Below are 13,050 nucleotides of genomic sequence, written 5' to 3'. Positions count from 1 at the left end.
TTCTTATTTGTAGGAATTTCCACCATTTCAACTGCGATGTGAGCCACAATGGTATCTTGTCCCAATTATTAACTATGACAAATACTATGGATATTCTAACTCGTGCCAGTAGTACCTTATTAGTAATGGCCCTATATTAGAACAAAATGAGGCACTCATGAGCCATTCAACATATAACAAAAGGAGTTAATGGAAACAGCATCTCAGGATGTGGTAACTCATATGATTTGGGGATATCTGCCAAATCTGAAGGGCGCTAACTCCATGTAGATGGGCCTTTATGCCCTCAAGTGACCAGAATGTCACATCAACATGGACAGAGATTACCAGGAAACTGCAGAACTAAATTTGAGCCTTAATCCCTGAGCCAATCAAGTCCTGGGGGATAGCTTTGTTATCTTTTAGTGAAAAAACTATCCTAACATCCATGGTAAAAAGACTGGGATATTCCTCCTAACACAATACATTAGTTGAGTTATCACAACATTTTGCAAAAGTAAATGCAATAACCAGTTTTTTTGGGGTAATTTAATAAAGTTATTAGGATGTAATCTCATCCTTTGAGGACCCACTAAAAGCATCCTCAGTTCAACTCCAATAACACATCGTTATTGAAATGTAACCAGTAAACTTTATACCAAAATTGGAGCAATATCACAGAATGAATTGTCATCTACAACCAGCCATAAAAATTTAAGAACTACATGTTTAACAGATGTTGCCATACTAAATAACCATGCTTTCCAAGATACATGGAAGCTAAAGCTTTCAAAGTATAGAACCCCAGATCAAAATCACATGGGACATTGAACATAGAAGAATAAATGTGACCGTGGTCAGTGCTTTCACTTGCCAGAACCTTGGTTTCTTTAACAGTAAAATGGAATAAAATGGAGGTATTTGTACTACTACTTCACGAGGTTGTTGTAAATTTCCAAGTACTACAGAAATATGAACTATTATTATTCCCCTCTGGTTGTCAGTGATTAAGAACACAAAGGTAGCTTTCATAACATTTCTCAGCAGCAGTTCTATGAAAGATTGAAAAACTGGTATAAGCATGATGAAAATTTTTATCACTATCATAAAAATAGTCATGCTGAAAATCCTTATAGTTAACATTTCCCCCAAATAATCCCAAATAATCAATGATTCAATTGGGATAGGGTATTCATGGCATTCCCTAGGACTGCCCAAATCAGATAGAAATGTAATTGGGAAATATTTAACAAAATAAGTAAAAATACAATAGAGACAATATTGATACTTGCTTTTCTAAATCAACATGCAGCCCACAGGGACCTTATGTACAGGTTAGTGGCCTGGTTTCTATTTGACTTTGGCAACACTGCTCTAGTGCCCTGAGAGGTTATGTAATTTGCCCAAGATCACACAATTAGCATGCATCTCTTGTACCAATGGGCTATGCATGGAACAATACACACTGATTTCTTTTGGTGGGACAGGATTTTCAGTAGCACTCTTGATATTTTTATCTATGCTTCTTTAAGTCTTTTGAAAATAAATCCTTATTGGATTATAAACTCCATGAAAATAGATTTGATATCTCCTCTAATATCTCCCCTCAGACTTAGTACAGTACCCTAATAGGGAGTAGATATTGAATAAATGTTTGTTGGATAATTAGCATTATTTTTTAGTAATTTTAGAATTTTAGGCCTCAGTTCCTAAATTGTAAATGGAGAGGGTGGGACAAGATGGAGAAGGAGGAACTTTATTTGGGGTTAATAGAACACATACATAGATTTCAAAAGATCTATGAATTTGAATAGGGAGGAATTGCACATTTTTTTTAACCACCAATTGAAATTTACATTTCTTTCAATTATTTAAGAACATTTTTGAGATATGAAAAGCTATCTCTAAGCCACTTCTTCGTGGGGGTGGGAAATCCACAGGTGTTGCACATTGCAAGTTTTCAAATTTTTTCATTTTTTTAATCACGTGTTTCTTTCTTTCTTTTTTGGCTTAAAAATAATATTGCTATATGGAATTATTCTTTGGTAAAATAGGGAAGGATACCAGGGAAAATTGTCATATTGTAAAAGTAGAAGAAGACAAAACGTTTTGGGGGGAGGGGAGGGGAAGGCAAGGCAATTGAGATTAAGTGACTCCTCCAGGGTCACAAGCTAGTATCAAGTATCTGAGGCTGAATTTGAACTAAAGTCTTCTTAACTCCTTCTGACTCTAGAACTGGCTTTTTATCCAGTATGCCACCTGGCTGCCCCAAAAATTTACCTTAAAAAAGAACATACTTCTAAGAAATGATCCAAAGATTTTATCAGACTGCCAGAGGGATCTTGACACAAAAAAATGTTAAGAACTCTTCAACTAGATAATCACTAAGATTTCATTTGCCTCTAAACTTTATGAACCTATGATTTTGATTAACAAAGACTTGAAAAATTTACATTTATATTCTGAAGCCTTGGAATCACATTTAGTAATTAAAGTAATAAATAGTAAACACTTAGAAAAAGCCACAGATAAAAAGCAGATATTCCATTTTCTAGGTCATTTCTATAATCACAAGGTTATATTCTTCTCCCATGTAAAATATTCTCCATACTCCCTCTAAAAGGCTCATAATATCCTGTAGGAAAAAAATCATGCAATTCAAGAACTGTCATTATGCTTAGTATCTGATAAAGCTAAAGATTTTCTTTTTTTTCAATACAAATACTTTAAGTATTTCTCATTTATTCCTTAGTATATTTGTCATATAAATTTAACTCTGAGCTACATACCTTTTTTGCTATATTATTTTTCAAAAGTAAAAATGAAGGTCAACACTTTGGTTGGAAGGTATGGAAGGGGAGGAGAAAAGAGAGAGGGCAATTACAGTTTAGAAACCCATTCTTGCAAGAATAGTCAGCCTGCTGTGTTGCTTCAGTCTGCATAATGATGCTGATGACCCAGCATTGGCTTGCAGGTAGGGTTGCGTGTGTCAAAACAGACCAGTTTAATCTGAGAGGTGAATTCAATAATGGAATGCTGACTTGCAGTCTGTAGTGCCTCTGATTAAGGGTCATCACATCTGGTACCTGATTTTATGTCAGTAGCTGACCTTTTTTTCACCTTATTCCCTGAGGATCTCCTAACTCAGTATTCCTAAGGATATTATACAGTGATAAATTTAATGTTGCTTCACCTTTGCTAAGAGTAAATTCAAAACCCATTGCTGTGTCTGGAAGCCCAATATCTTATTTGAATATTCCAAAGGAAGAGTCTCATTGCATTAGTCAGATGCAAATGATAAGAAAGAAAGGACAGGATGAGACAAGGACTTTGCCACTCCAAGTTGTAGAAAACTTGACCAAAATTAGAGAAAAATGGAAGCTGGTACCTTTCACAATTATTGCTAGGAAGAAGAATCATAATTTAAAAGAATTAGAGGAATACACAAAATTCAAAATGGACAATTTTGATTATGTAAAATTAACAAAAAACATTTTAGTGCACAAAATCAATGCAACTAGAAGAGATAAGCAAATATCTATAAAATATCTCTGACTTTATAATCTCATATCTGTATCTCAGAAAGAATCTATCTGATATCTACTATATATACACACATACATTTGATACATAATACAAATATATAAGACCAAGAACCATTTTTTCAGGAGACTAAATGGTTTAAAAAAGATAAGCGGACCACTACAATGCTGCTGTGAAAACTCTTGAACCAAGCTGTGACTTAGTAGTTAAGTCCTGAGGAGTTTGTCTGAAGTACTCAGAATAAAATTACTTGCTTAAAGTCACACAGACAGTAAGTGACAGAGGGCAGTATTTTAAGTCAGGTCTTTCTGATTCCAAACCCAGCATTCTGCCTTTATGTGAATTATACACATGTAATTCTTATAAGAAAAGTGATTTTGTTTAGAAATCTTAGAATTTTTACTTTATACAAAGTTACAAGCTCATCTTTCCCTATACTGTGTCCTATTATCATCAATTAATTCAATAAGGTGAATTAATAATTTTTCATTGTTTAATAGCATTTTTATTTTTTTCCCTGCCAGATGCCTATTTGGTATGACTGGGGGGAGAGAATAATAAAAAGATTAGACTGCTATGAGCCTATTAGTTTAGTTAGGCATTTAGAATAACTATAATAAGAACATGTCAATATGTTTCAGGCTGTGCCTACAGATGTGCACTCATTTTGGGAAAATTATACAATTTTGAATTTAAAAAACAGATGAATCAGTATTATTTTCATTTTAAAGGACCCTTTACAATAGTTCTTATCATAACCTTCCCTATTATACTCAAAATATTATTTGATTCTTTTAAAATGTTCCCATCCAATTTTTCAGAAGCACCTTGACTTCATCCAAACTAAAATGCATTCCATTGTAAAATTAGTGATTTGGACTACAGAGTCTCTAAGGTCCTTTTCAGCTTTAAAATCCTGTGAATCCGACAGATGTGATCTCTAATTTTTATAACTCCTGTAGTCTCTTCTTCTCTCCAACTCATCCTGCGTATGGCTGCCAAAATAATCTTCCCAACGTACAGATATTAACATATCTCGTACTTAAAAACCTCCAATGACTCCCTTTCGACTCTACTATAAAATTGAAACTCCTTAGCTTGGCATTTAAGCCCATCTGCAATCTGGCTCCAGACTACCTTCCTGGCCTTACTTCCCATTTATCTCCTTCATACTCTCTATATTCCAGCCAAACTAACCCACCAGCTGTTCCCTAAACTTGGCATTTCAGGTTCAGCCTCTACATTTACACAGGCTACCGCCTATGCCTGGAAAGAACTCTGTCCTCATTTCTGCCCTTTATGATCCTCTCCTACCTCAGAATTAATCTTCCTATAAAAGGGCAATTTGATTCTCTTTGCATTTATTCTGTATATTTCTATTTATGGACTTTTCTTCCACATTAAAATGGAACCACTTTGTGAGCTGAAATTATTTCACTCATTGTATTTATATCCCCAGTGCCTAACACATAGTAGGTACATAACAAATGTTTGATGATTGATAGGTTCATCTCAGCTGAAAGCATTTTCTCCTACTGTCCAATTTTCCTAGAGCATCCTGGTCCTCTCACTCACCAAAAAATCTTTTTCATTGCATTTATTCATGTACATGCTATAGTCCTTCTAATTAAATTATAGGTACCTTGAGGGTAGGAATTATGTCATTTGTTATTTTTGGATAATTGATTTTATCTAGTACAATGCCTTACACATAGTAAGTACTTAATAAATGCTTTTTTAAAATTTAATCATTCATTCAACAGCAAACATATAATAAATATGTATTATACAATAGCCACTACTAGGCAATGGGGATATAAAAATTAAGAATGGCATCAAAGAACGTATCATCTGATTAAGGGATTATTACATTTATTCACATTCATATGGACAGAGTAGATTGTGATAAGAGGAAAGAAGAGAAGCAGATGAAGTGCTATAAGGAGATTTTAAAAAGGGAAAAGACCACTCTAGTTTTAATAAAGCATTGCTTATGTTCTAAGAGAGAGCTATTGAAACTTAGGAACTTTGAGATCTGTTCTAGCAGAAGCACCATTGCATTCATTTCTGTTTCCTTTCATAGAGTCCCTTTGCAAGGAACATCATGAAACAGCATTGAATCAAAATTATAATTCATGAGCCACTACTGACATATTTCTTTTTACCAGCTAATCAAAAATTATTCAAAATAAAATAAAAGCTATTTTATTAAATAATATAGCAAATGATGATGATGATTCCCATCCTCATACCTCTGCATATACACAATACACATAGAAATATACTTTTTGGCAGGTTATCAGAAGGACAAGGATAAAACTTTCTGGGAATTCGTGGCTCTGATGCTTCTGCTTGTTCCCCTGAAGAGCTGCAAATGTCCTTTGGTAATGGGATCAAGTAAACTACTCTCTTTCTTGATCTTAGATTTTTTGCTTATATTCTGGTATTTCCCATGAGCTGCTCTCTACCGAATATTTCTATTATTGCTACTTTCTACTGCCATCTTTTGGTCTTCAGCTGCTTTATAGCCTTTTCTTTCTTTCTTCTAGGGAAGGGAAACATCAGCTCTTTTAGCTCACAGCCCTAGGAGTTATTTCAGCACCTTTGTACTGTAACCTTCAGTTAACTAGCTGCATCAGAAAAACCTTTAGTTATTGCACTCTGCCTTTTGAACTGAATTCTTTTCTGCTGTCAATTAGTACATTTGAATTATGGTCAGAAAAATTCCTTTAATTGCTATCCTACTCCAGTCATCCCAATCTATGTCTTGCCACTGGACTTATGACTCTAGAGACTGATGGTTTTTTCACAGATCTGCCTTAAATCCAATTCACTTGCAAGTCAACCCCTCACCCTCCTGATGCCATTGCTCCTTTCTAGGAATGAAGTACAATAATAACAACAACTCATGGATGAAAAAGTCATTCTGAGACTTCCCTTGAGAAAATCTACAAAGGAACAGAATAGAGTCTTGACAACGATAATCTTTTTGAAGCCTCATGATATCCATCCATGTTCAATAAAATCATCTTGGGAGCAAGTCCGAAAGTTTGGGTGGAGCTGGTAGAGCTAATAACCTTTGTCCTGCTTTCCCCTAGCAACCAAATTTTTCCACTACAGATCTGGCAACCTTTGTCCTACTTCCCCCCAACAGCCAAAATCACTGTATTTCCTGCCTAAGTTTTTATGATTTGTTAGAGTCTGAGAATGCCAGCAAAAGGAGAACAGCTGTGCATTGAAGGTAATGGAGTTCCACAGCTGCTCACAGCTGCCTGTATGTTCTGGGTCTATGCAGAAAGCATCACAATTTACCTAAACACTGGTGTTAGAGGCATGTTGGAGAAACTAGTGCTTGGATGTATGAAAGAAGGAACGTAATGTAACTGTCAAAATGACCAAGTCAATGGACTGAATGAGTGGAAGAGAGAGTAATATTGTAAAAATGAATGGCCAACTCAAATAGAAAGAAGTAGAGTGTGAGTTCCATAAAGTCTAATGGTCAGACAACCCATCAAAGGGTAGATTTTTATGTATATACTGTGTGTTCAAGGGAGGTGAGAATTATCATTGTTGTTTATTTTGCTGCATCATTTAATAAAATATCTTTTACTTTAAACTGTTTTCTGACACATAAGGATCCCTTTGAGATGCATTTTGATTTAGTCTTAAAATGTAATATTCTGTTGTATTTTTATTTATTTTGTTAAATACTTCCCAGTTACGTTTAAATCAGTTTTTCCAGCATTTGGGAGTGCCACAATGCTGCCAGTGGCCACCTGTTTCTCACCTGAATAAAAAGCACAGCTATTTTAGCATGTGTAAAAGAATATTGAAAATCTTGTCAGATGGGGCAGGGAGTGTTAAATAGAATGAGTAGATTTGTGTTCATAATAAGGAGAGTATGTGGGTTAGAAGAAAACTTAACTATAGGCAAGAAAAGAGATTTTATCTAGAATTGGTGTGTATTATGGTTGAAGTCTGTCTCCCTAAGAGGTATGAAGGGAGTGAGTAGAATACATAGGACAAGTGGGCTGCCCTCTTTGTCCTGGTGCTGTCCCTATATAAGAGTTTCATTACTGGGAAGCTTTGATGAGAAGCCTGGTTATATGCTGTATCACATAATATATCTGAATAGCAAGTTTCTGAGTTACCAGCCATCTCCACATGGGAAGAGTGTGCCAAGAGAGTCACAAAGAGGACTGACAGCATGTGGTATGAGTGAGAACAGGGTTTCTGAATGATGGATCCCTAACAATGATCGTGACTTTTGTCTTTTTTATTACCTCAGAGGCTATTTTAAACTCAATTTGTTTTGAGAATTATTTGATCACAAAGACTGACATTTCATGTTCAGACTTGTTTTACCCAAATCCCCTGGGGTGCCTATACTACAGCTCTTGGGCAGAATCCAGCCTAATTCAGCTAAAGAATAGCCCAGTGCCCATTAATTAAGCAAAAATCTGACTCAAGTTTCTACAAGGGCTACACAAAGTGCCAAGCTGATGCGAAGCAGATCCAGCATTTGGGAATATTAGAGGGGGAAAATAATTTGCAGAGAATGTTATTTTACAGGAAGAAAAGCTGATTCTATTACCAGGAAAAGTCATCAAAAATAAAATTGTTTTTTTTTTCAATTAAAAGATAATTGGTATTTTAAATTTTTCTTTCCTATTTTAAAGAAATAACAAATGTTACAAAAGAGCCTAATAGAGAACAAACCATAAGTTGTTGTTTTATAGAAAATATGAATATTTCAAATATTTCATTTGTGTCTGTATGACATATCAATAAAATAATATATATTATTATTTCATAGACCAAAAAAAAAAAATCCAGGAACCAAGAAAGTGATCCAAAAGTAAAAGATTACAAAAAGATAGGAAATCTCAGTCTTATGTTGATGACTGAAAGACATGAGTAAATCTGGAAATATGTGACAGATAGTCATGGCCGAAAGGTGGTCTATAAATTTCACCAAAGATAACAAAAGAAATAATTGCCATTACCTAATGGAATGAGGGAATAAAGTAAAGGACAAATATCATCAGCAAAGGATAGAGCAGGGTACTGGCCATGGTACTGACAGTGACTGGCAGTGACATTGAGACATTTATTTTACTTTCTCTGGAAAAGAAGTATGCCAAGAACATTTATTATTATTGAGGATTTCAGGGGCTCTGATTATCCTGCTGTGTACCAACTTAGAGCCAGAATGGAAATCCTACCCATTGACAGTTATTATATATTAGAGTATTGTTTCCTAATTCAAATTATGATTACTGAAATTTTCTACCTGGAACCCAAAAAGAATCTTAGATTTAAAAAGGAGCTAAAAGGCCATCTAGTCATTCTAAACTACTAATTGAATAACAGTTCAACTAATTACTAATAAGAACAGGAAATAGTCCTTTTAACTTCTGAAGTATGTATAGAATAGATCAGCACATACATACTACCAAAGTTCCATGAGGAAACCCTAGTCTTCAGAGTATAGAAAATATATATATACATCTTGGTAATATCAGCCACTCTAGCCTAAAAGTAGAATGTACACACCTCACAACAGTAAGAATGAAAGGCTGAATCATGAGACATTGCTGGTGTGGAAATCTTTAATGGGCAAAATTTTTCATATGTGTATGTGTGTTTTATATATGTGTGTATATATCTATCTTATATATGTGTATATCTTACATAGATGTATATATCTTATGTAAATGTATATAGATATATGTGTATTATATTTTAAAGTAAATTTTCTATAGATCTCAGAAATTCTACTTTTAGCTGATGTTTGTTACAAAATTTTTTTTTCAAATTTCACTTTTTTTTATTTTAATGCTATTGATTTCATTAATCTAAGACATTTTTAGTTTTATATAATCAAAATTTCCTTTTTTTATTTTTCTCTATCTTATGGTTGGTCAAGAATTTTTTCTCTTTGCTTCTTTTTGAAGAGAATTTCTTCCATTCTTCTCCAATTTCTTTATGTAATAATTTTTATATACACACACAAACACACACACCCTTCTTATTTTGAGGCTTATTGTCATATATAGTGCAAAATGCTGAACTAAGCTAATTTTCTGCCAAACTGTTTTCCAATGTTCTCAACAGTTCTTGTTGAATGAGAATTTTTTCCTCCCTCCCTATGCTAGACTATTATATTCATTTACTTCTAGATTTTGTTTATCTATTCTATTCTACTGATTTGCTTTCCTATTTTAAAAAATGCTATTAAGTTGTTTTTCATGAATTTAACTTTATACTATGATTTGAGGCCCATTTCATCTTTTTTTCTGAATTCACAATTAAATTGAGGGTACTCATAATGAGGAAATTTTTCCCCTTTTAGGATCAATTCTAAATTCCTTTTTATGTTGGTTCCTATCTATATTTTCAGATTTATTACATATTACTCTCTTTTATACATCCTATCATTCAAGCAAACTGGTCTTACTACTCCTCATTACTGTTATTCTATATCCCATCTCCATCCCTGTAATACAATTTCTCTTCATCTTGTTCTCTTAGAACTACTAATTTCCTTCAAAGTTCAGCTTAGACAATATTTCTGGCATGAGACTTTTTTCTGATCCAATTAGCTAATTTGTGTGCCTTTGCTACAAAATTATTTTGCATGAATTTTGCATATTCTTATATCTGTGTATATTATCTCCCTGGTAATATTTCAAGGTCCTTGAGGGCAGGGATTATTTCTATCCATGCATTCCTAACATTTAGAACAAGAGGAGGAATATAGGCAATAATAAACAAATGTGTGTTGATTGGCCGAAAATGAAGAACAATTTCACTGTAACTTATAGTCTTGGAGAGTTGTCAGGAATACTCAAAGGTCAATTTCTGCCTGATCTTTTTGTATAGTAGTTAAATAATAATATATTTGTAGCATCCAGAGGCATCCCATCAAGTCACATATATTCCTACATAACATTTTGTAATCCACTTAAAACTATTCCAGATTTGAAGTACCGTGGAAAGTCAATATTCAGGGGGAAATCACAAGTCTTCATCAACATGTTTCTATTACTAGGCATCCATAGGGCATATTACTCCAAAGCAAAGGGCATCAAATTAAATAAATGACAAATATCATATAAAATAAATAATTCTCCCTCTACATTCATGATTCTACTTTCCCAGGGGGAAAATTAAATGTCCTCTATTCACATTACATGGAGAAAAACTGTTCTCCTCTTTACTGAGCTACTCTCTACTTTCAACATATGGACTTCCACCACTGTGTAATCTTTTCCACCTAGGAAAAGATCTTTGAACTGAGAGCTGCAGGGAATAATTTTCCAGCTCTTTTCTGATTCAAACTTTAGTCATAGACATCCAGAGAAGTCTTTAGACATTATTTTTTGAACTGAACTCTTATAATGACAGTGGGGCCCAAGGAATCACAAAACTTTTAGTCTTGGATGAAACCTCACCTGGAAATTTATTCCAAATTATACCAAAAAGTAATTCCAACTCTTACCTACATGAAAATGGGCATCCAGATTCTACTTGAAGATTTACATTGAAAGGAAAACCCTTACCTCCCAATGCCTCCCATTCATTAACTTTTTTAGACAACTCTAGCTGATACAAGTTTTTCCTGCCTTCAAGCTTAAATTTTCCTCTTTGCAAATTCTACCCCTTGTCCCCGGTTTTCCCCTCTGAGATAAAAAAAAAAAAACAAGTTCAAGTTCTCCTCTATGTGAGATCTATTCATCTGAGAATAGCTAAGATGCACCTTCACTCCCACTCTTTTTATTTTCTGCAGGATAAAAACACCCAATTCCTTCAGAACCTATGAATTCCCTAATTATGTTCAATCTTTCTCCTGGAATCCAATCCTGCATTTCTGTCTGCTGTGCATTTCCATAAGAATGTGACTGTTAGGAGTGGAGAAAGAAAAGAAATGGAAGACAAGAGGAGGAGGAAAAAGAGGAAGAGAAGGAGGAAGAGGAGGAGAAAGATACTAATATACACCGAGAGAAACAGAGAACTAAAAGTATCATAAAAGGGCAATTAGATGGTGCAATAAATAGAGTGCCAGGAAGCTTCATATTCCTAAATTCAAATCTGACCTCAGACACTACTAACTTTGTAATCCTAGATAAGTCTTAATTCTGTTAACATCTATTTCCTCATCTGTAAAAAGAATTGGAGAGGGAATAGCAAACTATTCTAGAATCTTTGCCCAAAAAAACCCACAAAAGTGGTCACAAAGAGTTAAATATGACTGAACAACAACAATAAAAAGTATTATAAAAATCCAGAGATGAGAAAGTATCCAGAAGAAGAAAGCATTTGACAGAGTCATATGAGTTGGTGAGATAAAAAACAAATAATGAAAATTGAGGTCATTGATGTAGAAATTATGAAATACCTGGTGACTTTCAAGAGAACAATTTCAATTCAGGGATGATGTTAGCAACCAGGCTGCAGAGAGTTTAGGAAAAGGATAGAGAAAAAATGGAAAGAGGCATGGAGGGTAATACATTTTTAAGAAATTTGGCTAAGGAAGGATGGAGTAGGGGCAGATGGAAGAATAATCAGCAGAGATGGTGAGATCCAATCAGGTATTTTATATATTTATCTCCTTAACTATGGGGGAAAACTCTGATATGTAGAAATCAGTCTAAAATCCCCCCCTCTTAGTCCAACCACCTTTTAAAGAATGAAATTATCAAATCAAGAAGCTACTCTGCTTTGGAAGAGAAAGTGTTTCAACAGATGTCTGGATAATTAAAATCTCCTTTAACTACTGTATCATGTTTCTGTGTCAGCCTCATAAGCTGTTTCCTGAACTCCTCATCCAGTTTCTCTTTCTGTACACATGGCCTGAGACGCATTCCAATGACAAAAGCATTTCTGTTTCTTCCTCCATTGACCCTTTGTCGACGCCATGCTGCCTTACTTTGGTTTCTGGATTTCTTCACATTACTCGATTTTCTTGATGTACCACAATTGCTCTTTCTTTGACCTTTCCTGTTATTTTTGATAAGGCAAACTTAACCACAACCACATTCCAGTCATAATCATTATCTTATCAGTCTTAGTTATACCAGTGAAGTCAAATTTGCATCCTTGTTTTGGGACCTCCCATCTCACCTACCATTTTTCTTCTGTTAGTTTTACTACTTTCAATGGTTTCTTGCTAGATGGCTATACACAGGCAGTTTTTCCTCCTCTTTCCTTTTTGTTTAAAAGCCTTTTTGATGAGATGTGAAAGATACAGGCAAATGCATTCTTACTGGTCTTTTGGGAGTACATTTCATCCCTAGTTAGAAGTCTGTCATTTTTAGTTATGATCTAAATTTTAGCTATGGGAAGGATATTCTTTTTAAGGACTATCATATTTCTTGTTGCCAGTGTGGGTCCCGGCACATCATTCCAGAACTGAAAGGAAATGGGTGGAATGTATGAAACTGGTAATCTTTGTCCTGCTTCCCAACCCCCAATAACCAAATTGCTGCTCTGTGGTGGAGTTGATGACCTTTGTCCTACTTCACT

The sequence above is a fragment of the Antechinus flavipes genome, chromosome 3 (assembly GCF_016432865.1).
Source record: "Antechinus flavipes isolate AdamAnt ecotype Samford, QLD, Australia chromosome 3, AdamAnt_v2, whole genome shotgun sequence".
Taxonomy (NCBI): domain Eukaryota; kingdom Metazoa; phylum Chordata; class Mammalia; order Dasyuromorphia; family Dasyuridae; genus Antechinus; species Antechinus flavipes.
Note: the sequence above shows the minus strand (reverse complement) of the source record.